Source organism: Ruditapes philippinarum, unplaced genomic scaffold (genome assembly GCF_026571515.1).
Source record: "Ruditapes philippinarum isolate M1 unplaced genomic scaffold, ASM2657151v2 ctg1098_1_1_1_1, whole genome shotgun sequence".
Taxonomy (NCBI): Eukaryota; Metazoa; Mollusca; class Bivalvia; order Venerida; family Veneridae; genus Ruditapes; species Ruditapes philippinarum.
In genome coordinates, this window is record NW_026862289.1 from 30,964 (window position 1) to 44,250 (window position 13,287).

A 13,287-nucleotide genomic window follows, 5' to 3' on the forward strand; every position below is an offset into this window, starting at 1 on the left:
ATTAAAGATTTACGCTGGATTTTATTTTGATGGTCAATTTTGAAGATTATTTAAGGTCCATTATGCCTCAGAAATGTTATTATGTTTTATTTCTAACAAGCTCTTAACTCATTTCTAAAGTGTTTTAAAACTCATTGTTGCCCTTACTATAGAAGGTATAAAATTCGTTAATGAAACACAATGTTCCTTGAATTAATGAAAGATTTCAATTTAAGGTATACTCTCAGATACCTCTTATGAGTCTGTCTTTTGACAAGTCAGTGGTTATAATAAAACAATAAGTGTTTTAAATATATCAATGTTTCGTTTACGGTTTTAAAGGATATCAGGTATTGTACATGTAATATTGAAAATAAAGCCACATAATCTGAATTAAGTCATCAGAACAAAGTATGAATGAACGAGCGAACGAAAAAATAGTTGCCCAAACTATGTGAAACCGAAAAATGTTGCAGACTCAGAATGACTGGGTCTGTTCGTGGTTGTTTGTGTACTCCATGTATGGCTAAGATGCATTTCATTTGGACAGTTACCTAACAACCAAGTCCGTGTAAGCATTTGCACATTCTTTCGCAGGATACTGCCAATTTCTCTATGTTAACAACTTAGATTGGCGTGGAGGAATAGATGTGGTTTGTTACTGCGGTCAAAAACCATGTATCCCGTCAAGAAATCGGCTAACAACTGTAGTGATACTCCAATCCATCATTTTGAAAATACAGTTGATTATGCAGTTATAATGAGAGAGTCCGCAAATGAAAGTTTTGAAAGAACATTTCGAACAAGCCAATCCGTCTTATTAACAAAAATCATTCAACTAAAAATTGATTTTAAACGTTATTCTATGAAATGAAATGAACCTGTTTGTCAAATCTATGATGTACAACATTTACAAATGTAAATAAGGAGCTCGATTTACATACATTTAATACACAAAATAGTATAAACAACTGTCACAAAACGCATGCGATTCGTTACCTTTTATTTCTGGCAGCCTTTAAATATTTTACTCAATGCATTCATAACTGCTTCCCCTTGAATATGTCACGAAATTAATATAGACGGAGTGCATACTGAAAAGAAAAACAAAGACTTAAATCAAAGAACGAGACAGTAGAGTTGGTTAAATCATGATTAAATCTAGAAAAACATTTACAAATTTATTCATATATGTTTTCGGTATTTGAAAATAAAACAATATTCACAAAATTATATTAAATCTTTTATTGCTATTCAGGTTTGACAATCAAATTAATCAAAATGGTGAGGCAATCCTTATAAAATATCGAAAAAGACAATGCATGTAAAGATCGTGTATACATGACTGTACAAGCATATATTGTTATCAGAGCTTAACTCATATTACAATGAATGCTATAGAATACATCTACACAATATGGCAATGATAATCTGATGTCAGATTCCGTTATATAACATCATTCACTGAAGACTCTGTTATATTGTGGATAGATTAATTTTGTTTTGCATTCTTGTTTGTTTGGTTGTCATCAGTTTATATCTCTTTTTTAACGCCAATTTCATTACAGTTTGGTTCAATATCACGGCGGTCATTCCACCCAACCAGCTTTTCTGGATAAGAAACCACTGATTACCTAGTGTCTCCCCAGGTAACCAATTACCTATCAAACATGGTTTCTGAATCAGTAGTGAGACAGAATGAAATTAGACTAAATGTCCGAAATCATTTGTCATCTAAGAATTACAGCTCGCTCTAGCTTCGAACCAGTTAGCCCGTGATTAAAAAATCGATGATTTTTCTATTTTGTTTAGCGGGCGGACGGATTTACCCGACCTTCCCACATGGAAAGGTTGTGCAACCTCTTGTTGAACATGCTTTACAATGTACACTTTTTTATCTATAATGTGCATGTACGTTGTCTGTCCTATTAAATTGAACCATTAAAATTTTATTCTACCACACAAATATACATGTATCCTACCTAGGACAAAACTACTTTGTTCTTGTTATAATTAAAACAAACGGAATTACGGATAAATGTGTGTATAACAGTTAAACCATCAATAGAATAAGATAATGACTTTGACAGAGTACTTATCAATCAGTAGGTTAAAAGTAGTAAAACATGTTTTAAGCAAGAAAATAACAAATTAAAGATATTCAGCTTTAAATCGTGTAATAAAAGAAAGCTTTAAGGTAATGCATGAGATAATCATGATGTTAATATATAACTTTATATTCGTTTGCTGTCAAATGTTATGCAGTAAAGGTATTTATTATATCTCATAATTTTAACAGTAAGTTTGCTGTTATAAAGATTCTTGGCAGGTAAGCGGTTCGGGTTATACATGTATAAATTATGCAAACAACCGTTTATATCTGGCCATATTATCAGCCAAAAATCTTAATTCTAATAATATTCACATTATCTCCATAAAGAAGAAAAAGAAATATAAAAAAAATACAAAAAACACACAAAAAACAACAACAACAAAAACAACAAACAAACAACAACAACAACAACAAGAAACAACGATAATGATATTATTAAGTAAACATCCAAATTGAATGTTTTAGAAAAGAAAATTAGATTAAATCAAGTAAAGTTCCAGACTCATTAACATGACTTTCCTGAATGCTGAATATAATTTATTTGACATATCAGCTGTATCAAATAATTTATTTGTCATTTACCTATGGTGCGGAATTTGTTTAATGCATTATCGGATTCTGTCTTTTAATATGATAATATCTGTCTAGAGGTAAAATAAATAATGTCATTAATTATTTTGTTAAAGAGTTTAGTTATATCTTTTTCACATAGACAGTGTAAAAACAACAACATTTCGACTTTACTTTTCCTATATTGACTTATTTCCGCAGAGATGATTATTTTTCTTATCAAAAATAAACGTGTACATAGATATTCATTATCTCACAAAACACAAAAAAACCCAAAAAACAAATCAATAACTCACAAAAAAAGTAATAATAAAAAATCATGAACATTTTTCTCATTATCTGTTTATTAATAAACAAGATTTTGTAAAACCAATGTGTATGTATCAAACTTATGCTGGTACATTTACATTATGAAATTAAAAACTCTTTTGTACTGCGATGTTTTTCGTTTTCTCCTGTGGCTATGAACGAATCAATGGTAAAACAGCTTTCACGCATTGTTAGGTATTTCTATCACTGTATTATTTAAAATACAAATGTAAGTTAACAGAGAATACTTAAATATACAAATATACATGTTTTAGCAAATAACATAAGAAAACAGAAAACATCAAAGCACAGAAGGCGCTGAATTTGTTTGGGTCTCAGAATGTCAGAAAGGTGAAGGTTGTGAGATTATAAACTAATTTGCTTTTGTATAGTGCCACAAATGCTTTCCAGTGTTTTAACTGTATTAAATTGGCTATCAGACTACTTGCAACACTGATATTCAATTCAATGTTTATTTGATTTAAACAATTAAAAAAAACTGAGTGGCCCTAACTTGGATTTGAACTCCAGACCTCTCGATTCCCAAGCGAGTGTGCAAACCCCTTGACCACCGTGACGGTGAAGTTATATGATAATGGCCTTAAGAAAACCATATTATTCTAAATTATGGTTTCTAACTCTTATTATTTCGACGCTAAACCTGTTGTTTAAGACAGATGTAAATAATCATGGAGCTTACTATTAGCATATCTATAAATAATAAAACAATATTAGAAATCTTCGACCATTCGGGAGCTATGTTGCTTGAAAATTAATGCGCCTGTCATTTGACAATCTTAACGCAGTGATCGCCCCAGAATTTTTCTGCGTTAGTGTACGTATAAAGGGAAGTAACCGCTTCAAAAAAGCGGACTGCTTTCGGCATTTGCAATTAACAGCATCAGGGTCTGAAATTTCGCTACCATTATTTGTTTGGTCTGACGACCCAAACAAATAAAAACGTTTCGAATATTATATGGCATTTCTAAGATACACCGGGCATAAGTACTTGTAATATTTTTACCCCTGCTTATATACATCAAATTACTTTATGATGGCATTCTTGTAGTTTCAAATTCCCGACGATTACGTTAAATGTATGTGTCTATGTGGGTGTTCATGTAGAGAATGCTCTTATATTGTAATGTAAAGGGTTATTACGAAAAATACATTTAACTCAAGGGCAAACTTATTACAAAACCACAATTATAAATAGTTTCTCTGAATTTTACTCTATATTCTTGAGAAAACTTAAGTACAATTCTTAAACAGAAAGAAAAGATATATAAAAAAGCTTTCTTTTCGTGTCCATTATTTATTATGTTGCAAATTGTAGGAAATGAAAAGCGTTCTCTTGAAAACAAATTGCAGTTTACTTGAACGGTTTATTGCTATTATATATCGACTTTATCTCACTTTTATTGCTTGAATAACTTTGGAATCGGATACTGTTTATTAAACTATGTTTCATATATTATGTGTGTTGTAAAATATGATCGTGAAAACTAAGTCAATAAATATAAAATATAAATATATATAAATATAAATTTATTAATACTGTCACACAGTTCATGGCTGTTACATATTGGTGATATACGAAAATATGTTATCAAAATTAGGATGAATACTTTAAACAAAAGAAGGCTTTCTATCTAAAACAGATACCATAAACTCCTTTACAATTTTTTTTTAAATAAAAACAAATAATTATCAACCCTACTGTAATAATAATTCTCCTCCTGTGAGATGTATCTATAATCTAATATTATATCCGTTCAAATAGATTTGTACTACATTCGTTTAGATGCGGTATTTCGACTAATAATTACAGTGCTTTCAACACTAACGATATCTTCTTAAAACTACGACAGCTTAATACATTTATTCTTTATTGATTAAACTACATACAAATATCAGCAACGATGAAAGCTACAATGTCAAAATTTTAGCATTTCTTGTAAAAGGGAGAGTGGAGGAAGTTATATTTTTGAAGAAGTAAAATAATCAAAACGAAATAACAAAAAAATCAGACAAAAGCCCTGCAGGCCCTAAATAGTGGGCCTAAAAATCCATTATATTAATCAAAATATTCAAATATAGAAGAAAGCTATACAATGTCATACATCAAATGTCTGATTTCCTTGACATGTGCGTTCAGAGAAGAAGATTTTTAAAAGTTTTACTCTTAGACGATATCAGTTTATCATAATTCAAGTTACCTTTAAGACTGAACCCAAGGACAATAATTTGGACAGATTTGGCAGGAAACTTTCATACGCAATGCTTTTCACGAAATATCTAAGCTCCAAACCTTGAAATATTTGAGAATGCATTTATGTAGTTGACCCTATGTAAAAACTGGCGAAACCAAAACTGATCCTTTGATCAAAGTTTTAACAAACCTGGTTCAATTTTTCACATTTAATATGACTGAGTTTCAGAAAAAATTATATTGCACTTTTTAATTATATTTTAAACTTCCATGTCGAAGATATGGAACTTGTCAGGCAATTTAAATAAATGTGAACATTTGGTATTGTGAAGCAATTGTGGACGGTACATGAACGACAAACATCAATCGACCCTAAAAGTACACTCTAAGCACAATGCGGTTGATGTAGCTTAAGAGCATTAACATAATAAATACTTGCATCAGACTAATGTTATTTTATATGACTGCTATAATTGTGTCAACATCTCTGGCAAAGATATATTAAAACTAGCTCGTAATCTTGGAATAAATGTAAGCTATGAATACCTCCCAAAACTTACTATCATACACATAGGTTTAATCCTCGTACATATGAATAGAAGGTAAAATATATGTCCATGACATAATAATTATGATGTCATTATTTTTGATATTTATACAAATGTTTTAACATACATACATTCAAGAACTTAATATCCTACATGATAATTTTATAATATAAACTATTTTAACAGCTTTCAGTGAATCACTTAAAATAGTTTATATTATAAAATTATCATGTAGGACATAAAGTTCTTGAATGTATGTACATGTATGTTAAAACATTTGTTAGTCTATGTTAGTCTAGAGTACCTTTAGTCAATATTTCGCTTGAATTGGTCATAATATTTTTTTTCCATATTTTGAAAGAGACATAAGGCAAACATTTCGGTAAAACTGTATTTGCCTTTAATTAATTTCACTTTTTGTTTTGGATAAATTCTCAATCAAGAATTTTTTTCAAATGAATATATGAATTAATAAATTATACATGAACACAAATGAATTTCGTAAAAAAGACAGACATTTCATTAGCCAAATTGAATTGCACAAGTGTGTATTTCATCGAAAATACATTAAATATTTGAAGATGCAGCAATTGTAATTACAAATACTTTAGACTTTAAATAGAATGCATTTTGAATTATAAGTCGGTTCTTTTGATCATGAACATGCAGTAGCATCTGGGATCAGATAAAACTATCTTCTTAATATATCTCAAAGCTATGATGAATCAAACATTATACGAAAGTTACCAACGGTTTTAGATTATGGAAACGTTGCCATACAAACTATTATAGGGACATATACTGGTATTTTATACACTCAATCAATATGTTTACGAAAAATATAGTATATTGATTAATATTTTAACTATGTGTGAATGATGTCATTCATTATATATTTACATATCACATTCGTATTTAAGCATATCCTTAGAAAAGGGATCCAAAATGTCTATACCATTTAATGAATGTCAATACCAATAACTTGAGAAATAAAAATATAAAAAATACCAATAACTTGAGAAATTAAAAAAAAAATAACAAAAAAAAAATAACAACAACAACAACAAAAAAAACCAGACAAATCGCTCGCTCTGTCTTTCCAGGAATTTTTTTTAACTGTACTTTATGACCTAAAAAGAAAAGCTCAGATTGCGCTCAGATTGTGCTCAGCATCGAATTAAAATAAATTTTCAAGAAAACATTCAGTACATTTGTTTTGTCTTTTTTCCATATTGTTACCGCTGTAAGCGACATTGTTGATCTAAGTAACGTTTTTAACATTCTATGCCTTAGACTTTTGAACCTCTGTAGAACTCACTTGATTCATTTGTCAGCAAATCTGCTTCGCCAGCTTCCCTTTGACTAGGTTTTTCTAAGGCGGTAATTACTGTAGCAGATAAAATTAATATCCACAATTTCAAATGATAATTTGGCGTCAATTTGAATTGGGAATGTTTATCGTCTTTATATATTTAATACACAACGCGGAAACACTTGATGTTTTTGCAGATGCAGGCAAAAAAAATACTCAGTCAAAATAACAGCAAAAAAGGGGCTTAACGATAATGTTATTCTAAATGAAACTTCAAAGAACATAATGATGTTTACATAGCTTTATGTGTTTACAGGAGTTGTAAGATCGGACAAAAACGTAGGGAATTATTTATATAATCACTATTATATCAGAGTTCATTTGATATAAAGATTCCTAAAGTGTATCTACAAAACAGCCATAGTAAAAAGACACTGATGATAACGAAGCGATTGTAAGTTTTAATTATTATAGCAACACGAAACATATTAGAGTAAAACATTTAATAAATAAACATTGAAAGTCATTTTACGTAAATGTTAACTGTTTCTAAGTGTGTGTTCCGACATACATGGCTGTTTATCTTAAGAGGGAAATACGAAAAGGTGAGACCCACTCCATTCCAGTATAAAATTTATACATAATCGGAAATTTAGCAATTCTTCTGAACTGTGTAAAATAACGAGCACTTGAAAAATCTAATATGTTGTTTTTTTTAAGTAAAAAAATACACTGAAGTTAAAGTATGAATTGAAGATTTTATTGTTACTGTCAATGCACCATAAACATAAATCAAATTTTCTTCAATATCAGATTAAAAGACTTTTATGTTCAGAAATTGTCAAATTTACTGTAAAAAGACATCATCTCCCTCTCTATTACTGACCTTTTACACTTTGTACGCTGGAAATGACGACCATAATCGCCGTTCTTAATATATTAATTGAGCACGACTTAAAACTTATTTCAATTAGTTAAATAAAAGTATTATCTAGTTGACATAGTACAGTAATCTTTTCTAGGCACATACTAAGATAAATATGTTGAGACTTACAAACCAAGAAACAATAATAATCCTACAATATCCACTGAAAATATCGAGAAATATTCTAAAGTATACATCACACCATCAGACAAATATTCAAACATTTACAAGAATCAATTACATGACATTATATCAAACTTACTGTAGAAAATATTCCTCTCCTGAGTGTAAATAATGCTTAATTGTTTTACAATATCCTTTCAACAAGAATTTCACCTTGAGATGTGCTATTTCAATTCACACAGAGTTACAAAACCTAACGTTAGAAGAGACCTAAAAACCAATACATCTTTTTTTTCTCCTACACTCCCTATATATCTGCAACAAGAATAAAGATAATGTGTCAGAAAAAGCTGCTTCTCTTTTCCATTAAACAACCGCATTCTTTATTGAAAGGGAGGGGTAGAAGAGCATACATTTCTGAGGAAAAAAGGAACGGTAATTGTAATGAGATAAACATTTTGACATTTTTATTTTAATTGTACTATTATATTAAAAATGTAATGGTCTACATCTGGAAGTATTTGAGTGTTATCAGTAGATTACAGCGAACATCTGATGTTTAACATTGTAAACAAACACAGTACTCAAAGAAAATTGTTATAATTCTATGCACTCTATCTTAAGTTATTGTTCTGGCACTAAAGTGTATACAAAATAAGCAACTGAAAAACAATCATGTACAAAAAACCTATAAAAAAGAGAGTTTGATTCTATTCACCCGACTTTATCAAACATGTGTGCACTTAATTGTGTAAAATGACAGCATTGTGCTTTAGAAAAAATAAAACACGAACGCAAAAAATTGTGAAAGTCAACCACTGTAGAAAAGGCAATATTGCTTCTTTTCATTTTGTATTATCTGAAATGTATTACAATTTTCAAACTTGTAATCAAATATGTTTTCGACACTTTACTTAAATAAATATGTTATCAGTTTTGATATATATTAAATAAACTGTATACTTAAATATTTTGCTTACATACTTAATTTAAGATTATCTACATAACACACCTCTAAACGTATTTGATTTATTTAGTTGTCTGCCTATCCATGTTAGGTTTATGGTATTCCCCGTGCTATTCAATATCCGTAAACATTTTACACATTCTTTTAATGATGTAAAAATATTCACTTTCATTTTGTATTTTAATTTCATACTGTAATTTTTTTCTGATATCTACACAAAAGAAGCTGAGTAAGATCCACTTGGCGATGAGGAATTTTCACCCTGTCGATGCTAGATAACATGATGGAATTCTAATCAAAACTTCAAAGAAACAAAAATTATGTATACAAAGATCGACGTGCTTACTAACATTGTATAGGCAATAAGTGTAAAGTAGGTAATAATTAGAAATATTTTGGTTGCTTGTGTTTTACCGCCGAAACAAACAAGAACATAGCAAAATCCCCAACAATAGTACCGTTACATGTTTCATCATTTAAAACAATGAAACACCTATTTTTTATATAAAATAAACATGGTAAGAAGAATTTGGAAACCAAAGAAAATAAGTTAATGAATTTATGTTGTAGCATCAGGAAAAATCCTTGAGAAATTATTTTTGTGTTTCATTTTAAAGTTTGTTCTCGGTAATATCAAAGCTTATCCTACAAAATGAATGTTTTTTATCGCTAAGTTAGATAAATTAACATATGAAAGCTATTTCGACAGAAAGTCATTTATTGGTAATATAATTTGTTTATTGTAGTTTATAAATAAGGAACAGTACCTATTGTATAGTAGAGTTATCAAATTCAGGTAATAGATGACATCTACAGCTACATCTAATACTTCAGGCAATGACACTTACTTATTTCGATCCACTTGTTATATATATAACGAGTAAGTATAATACAGCATCTCAATCAAATTACACAGTCCATTAGCGACGCATGCCATTGTGAAAAGCGTACAACCTATTACAATTTGCCGAAAGTTTAGAAATATTACACATTTGACATTAAAGAATCACATATACATGCTTTTCGCGTAGTAAACTCAATTAAAATTAATATAATTCCTATAGGGATATTCATAAAAAATCTTAAGATACTTTCAATACTAAAAGCACGGGCAGTTTCCTTACGTAATTTCAAAAGGTTGTTTTCATTTAATGAAAAATAACAGTTTATTCTGCTAGATCAAACATTACTTTAAACTAAGCAACTGTTTCTACTACTCAATTGTGCGAATTATGAATTAAATTTTAAGTAGCAATTTAATTGCAATTTAATCTTTGTAGCTTAAACATTTAACTTTCACTTTATTGTGTTCCTCATTTTATGTAACAGCAAGGTAAAGCAAAGTTTTGCTCCTATATATATGTGATGGTTTTAGCCCTTTATGTTCTGACATACAACTATTTATATACATATTTTAACATTGAGAGAGTAATGAATTCCAATTACAAATAATTTTATATAGAACTAATTTCTCTGATAACTAATTATTCTTTTCCAATAATGTCTCAAAATAATGTCAATAAAGACTCAATTGCGTGCTTACATCTGTAAGTGTGCAGTATGTCTTTTATGCATGTAGTAGATACATATGATACTTAAATGCTGACACTAACACCTACTATGTACTGAAAGTGTGAGTAGTGAATAATTCATAAGTGACAATGGCGTACATAAAATGTGGATGACGCTCATAACATTATACAATTAATTACAGTCAAAAATTACACCATATGTCATTATAAATGTATTTTTCAAACGTTGTAAAATAATGCTAAGTTATCTCCTGGACTGCTTTAAATATCGAACAATTTCTTTCATGCACAATGCCGATGTTAAATCTATACTATGCTCAAAATTGGAAAATATTGATTATTCTACACAGTATATTTTTTAAATATAAAATAAACATGTTTTGACTTCAACCAAAGTTTGTATGTTATATGCATTCTTTTATTCAAATTAGACATATTCAGTAAGAATTTCAAAGATGTCAATAAAGTTCTGCGACTAAAATATTTACGCAAGGATGAGCATAGTTTATCTTTAAAAGTGTTATGTCAAGCTCTAAATGTAAAGGCACCTTAGTAAAATGTTGCCGTATCACATAACAAGCCGTACTTTCAGAAGAAGCAGTGTTGCAACCACTATTGAAATAAAACCACTATTGAAATAAATTATTTCAATAGTGGTTGGGAATGCATTTCATTAGAAAAATCACTTTGCAACCACTATTGAAATAAAACCACTATCGAAGTAATTATATCAATAGTAGTTGGGGATGCATTTCATTTTAAGAGTCACTTTACAGACACTTTTAAAGACTAATGTTTCATTATTTTTTTTCTATTGTAGACGAGAATGAACTTTTTAGAAATATTACTTTGTTATTACTATTTTAACGCAAGACACACTTTATCTAACGAACAATATCAGATATAAAAAGTGGGTATTATACTTGCATATTTTACGGTATTAATAATCAAGACTACGAGGGTTGTCGTGCACTGCAGTTATTGTCGTGAGAGTTATTGATAAAAACAAATGAATTATATATCAACTGAAGGGGAAATCTGTCTCAAATAAGAAAACAAAAGAAAAAAACGTGTAACCGGCATGTCGTGTAAAAGAATGGTTATAAAGTTACCTTAGTAACGTCATACCGGCGCACGGCAAAAATGTGGGTTAGTTCATTACTGTAATTGTATTAATTGTTTGTTGCTTCTAAAGTGGCAATTGCTTTTTATGTTATATTTTGTTTTACTGTCAAAAGAGGAATGATTGATGCAAATTATGTTGCAGTTTTTATTGTTCTTATGCAACGGACATGTAACATATCCCACCAGTGAACGAATATATTGGACAACCCTCGTCACATTGTCCGGCATTTCGGACGGACGTCTGCCTGACCGGTTGTCATCGTCTACCGACTCTCGCGCTTCTACTCTGAACTGGTCCCGCTGGCCCTTTTAAGTTCTTTGTAGGTATCTAATTGTGTTTTACCAATATTTGCACAAAATTTAATGATCGTCCGTATTTCCAGACGTTTAGCGACTGACAAATATCACGTGATTACAATATTGACGACCTCACACAAATGTTTGTTTACGACCGTTACAATACGGCAAATAACGTCACATTTTATAGTGACGTAAGGAATACGTACACATACTTTTCCCTGAGTTTTAAAGTTTATTTGTAGTGTCTAAAGAACACCGTGATGCATCAAAGTAATGAACTAACCCAAATTTTTGTCGTGCGCCGGTATTACGTTACCAAGGTAACTGTATGATGATTTGTTTTCACGACATTCAGGTTACACGTTTTTTTCTTTTGTTTTCTCTTTTGAGACAAATCTCCCCTTCAAGTCATATATAATTAATGTTTTTCTATCAATAACTCTCACGACAATAACTGCAGTGCACGAATTTTGTGGACAGCCCTCGTAAAAGGAAATATGGTATAATGTTACAATTTTCACGGGTGTGCAAAAATATATAACCAATTCACGCAAATTAAAATGCAAATAAAAGGTATTAAAGACTTATATTTTACAGTAATTATAACCGAGACTATGAATTTAACGTACCTCTTTTCGGATTTTTTACTGTTGTGCAGAAATAAAAAAAATCTCGTAGAATGATGTATAGAATTGTTTTCATATTCTTTTCTTTACCTTTTTCTTTCTATTGATATATAATGTGAAAATCGTAAATTATTTGTACAAGAATTAACACATTGGAAATTACCGGAACTTCAACTCAAACCCCCTGTATATTAAAATAAATCAATTAAGGATACATGTAATTATAAACATCACTATTAAGATAAATTATTTCATTAGTGGTTAGTGATGAATTTTATTACGACCACTATTGAAATAAATTATTTCAATAGTGGTTAGTGATGAATTTTATTACGACCACTATTGAAATAAATTATTTCAATAGTGGTTGATGATGAAGTTTATTACGACCACTATTGAAATAAATTACTTCAATAGTGGTGGGTTATGAAGCTTATTATGAGAAATAATTTGCAACCACTATTGAAATAATTTATTTCAATAGTGGTTTTATTTCAATAGTGGTTGCAACAAAGCAGAGATACCTGACTGGCGCTTTACAACAGCAAATTAACTTTTATGACATTCACTTCCTTATTACTTTAAAATCAATAACTTGAGAAAGCCTGATTACTGTCGATTTGCTATGATGTAGGCAGAAATAGTT

At 29.8% G+C, this 13,287-nt stretch overlaps 1 protein-coding gene across 1 annotated transcript in view; it reads right to left on the bottom strand.

The window, feature by feature from the left end:
- The window catches only part of LOC132718552 (poly [ADP-ribose] polymerase tankyrase-like), a 41,137-nt gene that overhangs the window by 23,852 nt on the left and 3,998 nt on the right, over positions 1–13,287 (bottom strand). The window contains exon 2 of the mRNA XM_060702263.1: positions 979–1,073. The gene's annotated coding sequence lies outside the window, so the exon portion shown is untranslated. The remainder of the gene's footprint in view (positions 1–978; positions 1,074–13,287) is intronic.